Source organism: Canis lupus, chromosome 21 (assembly GCF_003254725.2).
Source record: "Canis lupus dingo isolate Sandy chromosome 21, ASM325472v2, whole genome shotgun sequence".
NCBI lineage: Eukaryota > Metazoa > Chordata > Mammalia > Carnivora > Canidae > Canis > Canis lupus.
Genome location: NC_064263.1, coordinates 5,434,076 through 5,446,506, shown reverse-complemented (window position 1 = coordinate 5,446,506; position 12,431 = coordinate 5,434,076). Strand labels below are relative to the sequence as shown.

The 12,431-nt window shown below is 37.0% G+C and overlaps 1 protein-coding gene across 13 annotated transcripts in view; it reads right to left on the bottom strand.

Moving 5' to 3' along the window:
• MTMR2 (myotubularin related protein 2) overlaps window positions 1-12,431 on the bottom strand; it is a 121,531-nt gene that overhangs the window by 52,616 nt on the left and 56,484 nt on the right. For 2 of the 13 annotated variants that reach the window (XM_049098785.1, XM_025419205.3), the window contains exon 3: window positions 11,820-11,958. The exons of 9 other annotated variants lie outside the window; for them this stretch is intronic. The gene's annotated coding sequence lies outside the window, so the exon portion shown is untranslated. Of the gene's footprint in view, window positions 1-1,365; window positions 1,424-6,030; window positions 6,164-11,819; window positions 11,959-12,431 lie in introns of those variants that run through there. 2 more of the 13 variants (XM_025419204.3, XM_049098786.1) reach the window with 2 other exon arrangements.

Here is a 12,431-nt window from a genome sequence, read left to right as displayed (position 1 = left end):
AAAAACAGGAAGTCATAAGGAGAGACACAATGACAGTCAAAAAAAATGGGTAAGATAAAGAATTACTGCAAAAATTAAAAATGTAGTAATAAAATTTGTGTTGGAAATAATAACTGAATTGATTATTCAGAAAACAGCGTTTATGTTGAGGGCAAAAATGAAGACTGCTCTAAGACTTTATAGGAAAAAATAGAGATAAAAAACATAAGGGAAGATGATAAAAAACCAATACAAGAACTCCCATTTCCTGAAAGAAAAAACATTAAAACAGAATAGGAGCAATAATCCAAGATACAACTGAAGAACATATTTTTGAAATGAATAAAGATTTTCTAAATTTGTTGACCAAAACAGTTTACCAGTTTCCACATAAAAATCAATGAACAGGGGGATCCCTGGGTGGCGCAGCGGTTTGGGGCCTGCCTTTGGCCCAGGGCGTGATCCTGGAGACCCAGGATCGAATCCCACGTCGGGCTCCCGGTGCAAGGAGCCTGCTTCTCCCTCTGCCTGTGTCTCTGCCTCTCTCTCTCTCTCTCTCTCTGTGTGTGACTATCATAAATAAATTAAAATTTTTTTTAAAAAAATCAATAACAGAGGAGCACCCAGGTAGCTTAGTCTGTTAAGCATCCAACTCTTGATTTTAACTCGGGTTATCTCAAGATTGTAAGAACAAGCCCTGCATCAGGCTGAGTGCGGAGCCTGCCTAAGGTTCTCTCTCTCCCTCTTCCTCTACCACCCCTCCCCAAAAATCAATGGACAGAAATATGCCTAGGTGAATTGTAGCATATTTTTTTAACTATAAATGTTAAAAGACAACCCATGACAATACAATACAGGCCAAAAGAGAGAGGTCTGGCGGAAGTTGCATGTAAAAGCAAGATCAGGCCAGCTTCAACTTATCTGTAAAATGATACTCTAGAAAACAGTAACAAATGTTAGCAGATCTTTGAAAGAAAATGCTGTAACCTCCCTGATATGGATGATGGTAAGAGGAAGTTACTCTTTACATATGCCAAGTCACCAAAAATATAACCCACATGTCCTTTTAAAAAAAAATTAACTGAGGCAATAATTAAGCTGAAAAGGGGAAATCAACATTAAAACTTAGATATAAGAAATCTGTGATGTATAGCAAAGACTTAAGTTTTACATCTCAACTACCTTTCTGCTCCCCCCAAAAAAACCATTTACCGCCACCATACTAACCTCTCTGAATCTTAGTTTCATCATTTAATATCAAATAACATCTACCTTACAGTTAGTGAATATGAAATGAGATAACTGCATCATAAAGGATTTGCAAGGTGCTATCAAAATGTAAAAAATACTAAAAAACAAAAACAAAAACAAAAACAGAATACTTACTTCGCAGCATCAGTGTAAATTTTTACTCTCTTTCCACATGGCACTTTGTTCCTCTGCTCTAAAATAGACAGGGTTTAATATCTGAGACTGCATGTCATCAATCTTTCTCATCCCTGAAAATTTAGCTACAAAATAACAAGCATCGGGCAGCCCGGGTGGCTCAGCGGTTTAGCGCTGCCTTCCAGCCCAGGGCATGATCCTGGGGACCCTGGATCGAGTCCCATGTCAGGCTCCCTGCATGGAGCCTGCTTCTGCCTCTGCCTGTGTCTCTGCCTCTCATGAATAAATAAATAAAATTTAAAAAAAATAACAAGCTTCTTACTATTCTAAGGAGCAAAGAGAGTGGTGTCAACATCATGGCACCCTAAAATGGCGTCATTTTTGTTGCCCTTTCACATCTAAAATTTGGCACCTCTCCACAAACAAAAGTGCTTCCATGGGAACTATGGGATCAAGGGACCTAGGAGGAGTCTCAGCCACTTATACAGCAGGTAACAAGCAGACAGAACCTGGGACAGGCTATGGAAACAGCAGGAGCCTGTGAACGGACTCCAAACCTTCTTGGCTGCGGCATCTGGAAAACACTAACTTAGGCAGATTCCTGTGGATGAGAAAGCCTTTATAGAAGTTCAGATTTCTAGAGAAGTTCCAGCATTTCACTGGAAGATGGAAAAAAAAAAAGTTTGGACATATGAGAGTAGGTAAGAGAAACTTTGCCAGTATCACCCCTCCCCCACAAGGTTCTACAGCTCAGAGAAAAAGCAGGTTGGGGATCTCTCCCATGGAAGAAAGGGTAAAGCAGTGAGTTAGTGCCCAGCTTCCCCAGCAAGGGACACTGCTAAAGAAATCCATCTCTCTTCCTCAGCACCCAAAGTTTAAAACAAGAGCCCCATGACAGGGGGTAAAGGAGGAATTCAGAAAAGAGACAGATAAGAATTTCAGAGCATCATCTGTACTCCAATAGGAACCCCACCCATGAATCCCTGGAAAAACCTCAACCAAAGATGCCCTCATCTAAGCAACAGGAACCCTCACCAGACCAAGTACCAAACCCATGCCCTCCTCACTCTGCAGTCTACAAAGGAATCCTTCAGAAACGAAGAAGCACTAACCCTTTCCCAGAAAAACAAATGCTAAAGGAATTCATCACCACTAGATCTGCCTTGAAAAAAAGTGCTGAAAGGACTTCTTTGAGCTGAAATGAAAAGATATAGAAACATAAAAACATATGAAAATATACATCTCACTGGTAAAGGTAAAAATATTATCAGATTCAGAAAACTGATTCTGTGATAGGTGGTATGTTAAACACTTAACTATATTATAAAAGTTAAAGGAAATGAATATTAAAAATAACTATAGCCAGTATAATTTCTTTATAAATACACAATATTAAAAAAGAACTGTGGCATTAAAAACATAAAAGGTTCAATACAATCTCTATCAAAATCCCAATGGCATTCATAGAAAGAGAACAAAAAAAATCCCAGAATTTACATAGAACTACAAAAGATCCCAAATAACCAAAGCAATCTTAAAAAAGAACAAAGCTAGAGGGATCACACTTCTTGATTTCAAACCATATTATAAAGCAGCAGTAATCAAAATAGTATGGTACTGGCATAAAAACAGACATGAAGATCAGTGGTACAGAATACAGAACACAGAGATAAACCCACACATGTATGGTCAATTAATTACAACAAAATTGTCAAGAATATACAATGGAGAAAGCAGAGTCCCTTCAATAAATGGTGCTAGGAAATCTGCACAGGTATGTGCAAAAGAGTGAAACTGGACCCCTACCTTACACCACACACAAAAATCAACTCAAAATAGATTAAAGTTTAACGTAACACCTGAAACCATAGCATTCCTAGATGAAAACAAAGAGGGTAAGCTCCTTGATATTGGTCTTGGCAATGGTATTTGGATTTGACATCAAAAGCAGAAGTAAACAAGTGGAACTATACCAAACTAAAAAGGTTCTGCACAGCAAAGGAAGCCAGCAACAAAATGAAAAGACAACCTACTGAATGGGAGAAAATATTTGCAAATCTGATAAGGGATTAATATCTAAAATACATAAAGAACTCCTACAACTCAATAATGTATTTGGGGATTTTTGTAATAAGATATTAGGTGGGCAGAGGAGGGAGGAATAAAGATTTTAGGGATCCCTGGGTGGCGCAGTGGGATCCCTGGGTGGCGCAGTGGTTTAGCGCCTGCCTTTGGCCCAGGGCGCGATCCTGGAGACCTGGGATCGAATCCCACGTCGGGCTCCCGGTGCATGGAGCCTGCTTCTCCCTCTGCCTATGTCTCTTCCTCTCTCTCTCTCTCTCTCTCTCTGTGTGTGCGTGACTATCATAAATAAATAAAAATTTTAAAAAATAATAAATAAATAAATAAATAAATAAATAAATAAATAAATAAATAAATATTTTAAACTTGAACAGTCATGTAAGGAAAATCATTGGAGACCCCAATACAGGTAAATGTCAGAGTTAAGGAAGTGCACAAAACTAAATATGATAAAGATGAAATTATAATAATCTAAGAAATATCAAAATTCTGGATTACTCTGTAGTAGCAGTAATAAAGAAGAATATTTGATAACTGTTGGAAGAAGCGGTTGGATTTGACCCTAAGCTTATGAAACAAATACAAGCAATCATTTGAGTAACACTTGATGACTTCTGAGAAAATTGCATTTCAGGTATTTCAGTAAAGGAAGAAGAAATACAGATGCAGCAAAGCAAGAGAACTCAAAAATACCAAGGCCTACCCTACTAAAAAGGGGTCTGAAGAATGAAGGCAGCAAACTCAGACTGATTCATTAGGTTTTTCTGCATTAACAGGAAATATCTTTAGTGTAGAAAAAGTCATATGACTCTCAGATACAAGAGGAGGAGAGAAATCTTCTGGAATACATAAAATATGATACAGATACATGATGTCCCTGCCTGTCTCAGGAACTTGGCTGTATCAATAGATAAGATGGAATAAGGTCTGCTCTTCGATAGCATTTCTTATTATCAAGAAAAGTCTACTCATCATATTAAAATCTTACTGGTGGAAAAAAAAAAAACTGCCACACAGACTGAAATTTATAATTCTTTTATTCCTAAAACATAATTCAGTTTTGCTCTCTCCCCAATAAAAAATGTTCCCATTTTCTTCCACATTCTCTTAATCAAACTATTTTCAAACTGCTCAGTAACTTTCCATGTGACTTTAAGCTACCTCCCTCTCTCGCCCTCTCTGTTTCTTTCTCTCCGATCAGGAAATTACTATAAAGGAAATTCAGAAAACTTGTCTATAACGATGATCTGGGTATGAGCAAATTTATAGGTCAGTTTTCACATGGAATGTCAGATGATAGAAACATAGGAAAGAATATTTGGAAATCTGCAAAACACTATATTTTAATCAACTGAAAGGGAAAAATGAGCCTGTAGAAGTTATAAACTATCCTCCACAGTTTCTTTATATGCTAAAACTGTGAAGTAAAAAATTAAGTACTCATATTTCATTGAATAATTCTAGTAAAAAAACTGTTAACATCAATTTTACTTTATTTTTTATACAACTTGACTGACAAACCACAAAGGAGGCAAAATGAGCCATACAAACAAAACTCTGAACAGGGTAGAGCCACAAACTGGCATCTGGGATAAATCTTATTGGTTATATCTTTAAAAGTACAAATTTGAGTACAGAGAAGCCCTTTTTTATTATGACACAGCCAAAGACAATTTGGTTTTCAGTTGAAACCACAACTACTAAAGGTCGAATAACATTACATCACCATTAATAATTCAACAACAAAATAGAAGTATCTAAAGAGGAAGTCTGGAAAGCATCACTTCATGCTATAAGTTGAATTCTGTCCTCCTTCCCCCAATAAAGATAGGTTAAAGTCCTGACTAACAGGTATCTGGAAATGTGACCTTATTTGGAAATAGGGTCCTTGTGGATGTAATTAGTTAAGATGAGGAGATGCTAGAGTCGAGTGGCCCATAATCTGATATAACTGATATCCTTATACAGACAGGATCCTGTGAAGACACAGAGGTATAAGGCGAATGTTATGTGAAGACAGAGGTGGAGATTGGAGTGATGAATCTACAAACCAAAAAACGCCAAGCATTATTGGCCTTCACCAGCAGCAAGGGAAGAAGTATAAACCAATCTATGATTCTAACCCCCCTAAAAAAAAATAGTTTTCTATATTCTATTTTCAACCTTCTGATACTGAATATGGTGAGTTTTTCCATAGGAAACAATTCTTCAATCCTCAGCAGACACTAGCTGGGGGTCCTACAATTCAATTATCACACTAATACCCACAAGTAGCACAGACCACATGTCTGAACCCTACTTCAGGCACCAATCTTAAGTCCAAGGCGGTCACCTGTACATCTGACCAACCATCCAGAAGTCAAATTCCCATCACTCCCCTCTCAGGTTCAATAATTTGCTAGAATGGCTCACAAAATTCAGGGCAACACTTTATCTACATTTACTAGTTTATTACAAAGGATACAACTCAGAAACAGCCATCTGAAGAGCCTCAAGGGCAAGGTACAAGGTAAGAGGGCGTATGGAATTTCCATGCCCTCTCTGGGCAGGCACATCACTCTCCCAGCACCTCCAAGTATTTACTAGTCCAGAAGCTCTCCGAACCCTTTCAGTTAGGATGTTTTTATGGAGGCTTCATTCCTTAGACATGATTGATTCAATCATTGTCCATTAATAAATTCAACCTCTAGCCCTTCTCCCTTTACTAAAGAGAGTGGAGCTGGAAGTTCCAAACTTCTAGTCACAAGGGTGTTCCCGTGACAACCAGGCCCCCACCTTTAGAGGCTTTCCAAACATCACCTCGTTAACATAAACTCAGGGATGGTTGAAAGGTGTGTGTTACAACAAAAGATGTTCCTTTCACTTTTATCACTCTGGGAACTATGTCATGAGTCAGAAACCAAAAACAAATATTTTATCAAAAGATCATCCTATGGATCTTATTACTTAGTAAATTACAAGGTTTTAAGAGCTCTGGCCAGGAGCCAAAAGTGAAGCCCAAAATATATATTTCTTTTTATATCACAATATCACACTCCAGAACTGTGAGAAAATAAATTCCTGTGTTCTAAGCCACTCAATTTGCAACACTCTGTTACAGCAGCCCAAGGAATGAATAGACCTAATATTAAGAAAAATTTCCCAATTTAATCTTGAAGAATTTTAAATGCAAGCTGTTCTTAACTGGGAAAAACTTGGAAGCAACCAGTCTTTCAGACAAGGAATAGATAAACAAACGGTGGTACATCTATACAAAGGAATATTATTCAGCAATAAGAAGTGAGTTATCAAGACAAAAAAAAAAAAAGAAACAGAGGATCCTTTTTTTTTTTTTTTTTTTTTTTTTTGAAACAGAGGATCCTTAAAGATACGCCGCCATTAAGTGGAAGAAGCCAATCTGGCTTTGTATTAGATGATTCCAACCATATGACATTCTGGAAAAAGCAAATCTATGTAGACAGTCAACAGATGAGTGGTTGTCAGGGGTTCAGTGAAAGGGAAGGAGAGACAAACGTGGAGCACAGAGGATTTTTAAGGCAGTGAAACTGCTACACACGATACAGTAATGATGGAAACATGTCATTATGCATTCGTCCCACAGAATGTACAACATAAAGAGTGAGCCCTTATGTAAACTATGGATTTTAATTAATATTAATGTATCAGTATTGGTTTATCAATTGTAACAACTGCACCACGCTAATACAAGATGCAAAGAAGAGAAATTGTGCGGGTGGGAGACGGGAAATCAGGGCTGTGGACTTTGTATTTTCTTATAAGTGAGACCATTAAAATAGAACTACAATAATGACTACTACCTATTAGGAACATCATTATATAACAGAAAAAAGATCTTTAAAACCCAAAGGTTAGGAGGATGTATTCTTGTGATACAGAAGAGTCCTTCCTTGATAAAAGATGGCCCATAACAGAATATCTGTCAAAAATGAAATAGAAGTAGATAGGTAGACAGATGAAATATTATCTCAATTACTTTCATTTCACCCCACACCAAGGAAAAAATCATCATGAACTGGCCTAGTTAATGCTCTGCTTTTAGAAAATCATTATTCATTTATTGCTTATAATATCCCTGCAAGAGAAGCATTAGTAGTGCTATTCCCATTTATGAATGGGGTAACTGACCCCTATAGAAGTTAAGCAACTTTTCCAAGGGGACATATACCTTGCAACAGCAGCTGAACTTGAACTGTATAACTGTACTAAGCTTATGATCATGACATGATAGCATCCTTGTGCAACTATATAGCAAGCAAATGACATGAGGGATGGGAAGCTGTGAAAGAGATCAGGACCAGAGGTGACAAGTGGAAGTCATCCATAAACAAACAATGGCTGAAGCTATAAGGAGGGGGAAAAATCATAAGGAAGGAAGGAGAAGGGAGCCAGGGAGTGAGCAAGGGCTGCAGGACACATTAAGGCCTTTCTTTTGGCTGAGAAAAAAAGGACAGGGAAGTGTACAAAGAGAGGCAGTCCAAAAAGAAGTGAACCAAAAACTGTCACCAAGATTGAAATCAGGGGCCATTATCTTTGACTCCTCTCTCCCCCCAATCTGCAACACTCAGGTAGCTTTAACACATTACATCCACATAAGTATGTTTTCAAATTTGTCCTTTACTTCGCATTTGTCATTACCCTGTACATGGCCTTTATCAATTTTTATTTGGAACTATTCAAAGAGCCTCCAAACATGTCTCCTTGTTTCCATTCTACCTGCCTCTAAGTAATATACCTGCTTGTGTATCCAGTTTCTTTTACTCCTCCTTCCACAATTCCCAACAAATGAGAACTTATACACACTGTTCAACATTTGTTTTTTTTTTAACTGTCTTGAACATATTTTCATATTCACACGTGGAGACCTACCTCTTCTTTCCAAAGACTGCATAGTATTCAATTATAAACATATAAATTATCAGCCCCCCAAAAACATTTCTATTATTTCCAGACTTTTGTCATTACAAATTTTAGCATTGACGTGTCAAGTTTTAACCAGACTATCTATAGAAGAATTACAACCTAAACAATATTGACCATTTCTATCAAACAAGATATGCTTTTCCATTTATTTAAGTCTTCTTTTATATTATTCAGCAGAATTTTAGAGTTTCTTCATAAAACCTCTGCATGTATCTTAAGTTTATTCTTGGATATTTCATATTTTTAATTGTTATTATAAATAGGATATTTCCCTCCCTTAAGTATATATACTTAAGTATATAAGTATACTTAAAATATTTTTAAGTATCTTCATAATAGAAAGCTGTTAATTCTTATATATCAAACTTGGCTTTTAGTATGCCCTGTAGTTTTTTGTTGAAAGCTGGACATGATGTAGTAGGTAAAAAGAACTGAAATAAGCAAACCTTGAGTGATGTGGTAGTGAGGTATGGAGGTGGGAGGGGAGGTATTCTACAGTCCTATGACTAAGTCCTACATACAGTCCTCAATCTTTTAATGAGCTTGTACCCCTGGGCTGTAACACCCAAAAGTGCTTCGTAGTCTCCAGCTCTGAGGTAGGAAAGGATGGCTAGAGTACTAGAGTTTGTATTTCTATTTCTCTTCCTCCAGGTAGAAGACTAGAGGAGACTGGAGTTAAGAATTTCCCTTCTCCCAGGTCAGGCAAGCTCTGACAAAACCAGGTAGGATAGGTTAGTAAAACAGTTTCTCTCAAGGGTAGGCCTTATCAAAAAGAACAGAATGCTTTGGACATATTTCAAACTGGCTGTTTTTCCCTCCCCTCTGCCAGAAAGCAAAAGAGATTTTTCTCTTACCTCTGTGTGGTAACTTGGTAGCATTTTTGTTGGTAAAACTCACAAAAGTATGAAGAACTCCTAGAAGTGGGGTTCCCTGGAGTTAGCTCTCAGACTTGTCCACATTGAGCATCCAGCAACTCATCAATTACAGTTCCTGTTTTGATACCCCATACTGGTTCCTGAGAAGGCTTTTACTTGTAAGTTTCTGCTCTACCTGTCTGTCCAATTTGGAAGGCAGCCATTTGTCCCATGACCTTAATTAATTCTCTGATGGATCTAAGAAGCATTGTTGACTTTCAACTTGTTCTTTTTATTTGTTACAACAGAGTGATGACTTCCAAGCTCCTTTTAATAACCAGTCATCTAGTTAAAATCTTTTGTTTCTAATAATATATTTGATTTTCTTGATTTCCAGGTTAAAATATGCTTATTTTGCCTCTTCCTTTTCAATAACATGCATAGCATGTATTTATGTTATCAAATTACATTGGATGATACTTAAAAACAATGCTAAATAACACAGTCATGATAGTAGGTAACCTTATCTTGTTCTTTAATGGGAGTACTTCTACTGTTTTAATATTATACTATTAAGTCAGATGCTTACATAAGTATTTACCTATTCCTTTCTAATTAAAAAATTCTAAAAATCTCAAATAGATGAATTTTGTCAAATACTTTTCATTATGTGCCTTTTCTGTATATATAAAGATGATTATGTGAAATGTGTGGATTATAACAGAAATTATATCAGCAGCACTTGCACTATGCTCAGTTTTGAAGTCTGAAATATTTCTTATCTTTTCCAGAATTAGCATCATGTTAATTAGTGTTCTATCTAGTTAAATAAACTTTAGACATATATACTTTTCCTTATCTCCTTATCATCAATTGAACAGTCACTATTATTCCTATTGCATCATGAATATATTAAATATTGCTTTCACATTTATCATTTTCTCATACTTTCTAATTTTTAAATAGTCTCTATCATTCTATCGTAATTATTTGGCTTTTTTTTTACTAAGAATTTTAACACAGAGTTTTTATTCTTTTAGGCCTTAAGGGGGTTAATAGTATCTTTAAATTACATCAAACTAATTACATATCCAATGAACATGCTTAAACTACCTAACAGAATAGTAGGCAAGACATTACTGAGCCCAGTGCTGACATCATAAGCTTCTAGTAAGCAGAATTGAGGGGGGGAAAAAAAAAGAACTGAGGAGCTTTTACTCTGACATCCAACCTAATAACTGTCAAAGTAGATATTTTTAAGGAAGAGTTTCTATGTTCCAAATACTAAGAGTAGTAAAAGTCCTGGGGATTTTTATTTTTTCCTTAATCCTATATCTATTTCCCACAGATTTTTATTTCATTAATTGCTTTCATAATAAAAAATACCTAGTGTTGTTATAAAAGATACAAAATCTTACAAAAGAGAGTTAGTGGTAATGTTGGAGAGGAAAGTTTCAGTAAAATGGAAATCATGGGAGTTTGGACCTAACATTTCCATATTAAGGATGGATGTGAGACAACTGTGAATATTTTCAAATGGATTTTGGTGGCTCTTGATGACAGAAATAAATTAGTGACTACCTTCGGTCTCTCTTCCAAATTTTCCTCATATAATCTCTTCAAAGTTTTTTTCAACATTATTTGATTATTATCCACACATCTTCTATTAGGAAAGAAAGATCATAAAGGGCTGGAATCACCTGATGGGGCTGTGTCTCTTATTAACATTTTGACCATGATCTGTTTCACTGAAGAGCAGAAACAAGTACATTCCAGATGTGTGAGCCAGTATGAATGGAAGCGGGAATGAGGACGTGACATTTAAGGGACTATAAGAAGATAAGAAGACTCTCTATCTATAGAGATAGTGTTATGTTTTGGAAAAGATGGACATACAGTATGATAGATTTGATGAGACCAAACATGGAGAACCCTGAACACAAGACTTAGAAGTCTACACTTTCTGTAAGAAACAGGGATCCCCTGGAAGATTTTTTTTTTTTAAGATTTATTTATTTATTTATTCCAGAGAGAGAGAAAGTAGAGTGAGGGGCAGAGGGAGAGGGAGACAAGCAAACTCTCTGTTCAGCTGGAGCCCCACTCAGGGCTCGATCCCAGGACCCTAATATCCTAATCTGAGCCAAAACCAAGAGTCCAACACTTACTAACTGAGCCACCCAGTCACTCCTGCCAGAAGAATTTTTTTTAAAGATTTTATTTATTTATTCATGAGAGGCACAGAGAGAGAGAGAGAGAGAGAGAGAGACAGAGAGACAGAGAGACAGAGAGGCAGAGAGGCAGAGACACAGGTAGAGGGAGACGCAGGCTCCATGCAGGGAGCCTGAAGTGGGACTCGATCCCAGATCTCTAGGATCACACCCTGGGCCAAAGGCGGCGCTAAACCACTGAGCCACCTGGACTGCCCCAGAAGAATTTTTAAACAGAGGTGTCACATTATGAAAGTGATATCAGACGAAGACTAGCCTTATGATGGTGCATTAGCTAAATCAGAGAAAGGCAAGCATACCATACATAAGACTTAGGGGACTATTAAAAATGAAAGGACGCATGAGGCACCTGGGTGGCTCCATTGGTTAAGCGTCTACCTTCACCTCAGGTCATGATCCCAGGGTCTTGGGATCCAGCCCCATGTCGGGGGGTCCTTGATCAGCAGGGAGTCCGATTCTCCCTCTGCCTCTCCCACTTCTTGTACTCTCTGTCAAAAAAATAAATAAAAACTAAGGAAAAAAATGAAAGGAAAATGAGCAAACAATTTCATATTTCTCATTCTACTGATTCAGTCAACAAATTTTTCTTAAGTACTTCCACATTCTAGATACCAAGCTCTAAGGATACAACAGGGAATAAGACAAATATATCTGCCCTTAAGGGGTTTAGAGCAATAGTCTTTTTTTACCCAATGAATTTATTTTTCTTTAAACTCTTGCTTTTAATAAATGCCCTCCAAATATTTTCTCATAAGCATATTTAAATGTAGCAGCATTTTACTTGTAATATAAACTTTAGAATGCTTTAGAATGTTCTGTCCTCTTTGTTCCCAAGGTATACCTTCTTCATCCTATTATGCAATAATCACTGATTTGCTTACCTCCTTTTCCATGACATGACTCTAAGCCTCATGCTGGCAGAAACCATGTCTTACTGGACACTGTCTCCTCAAAACTTCCG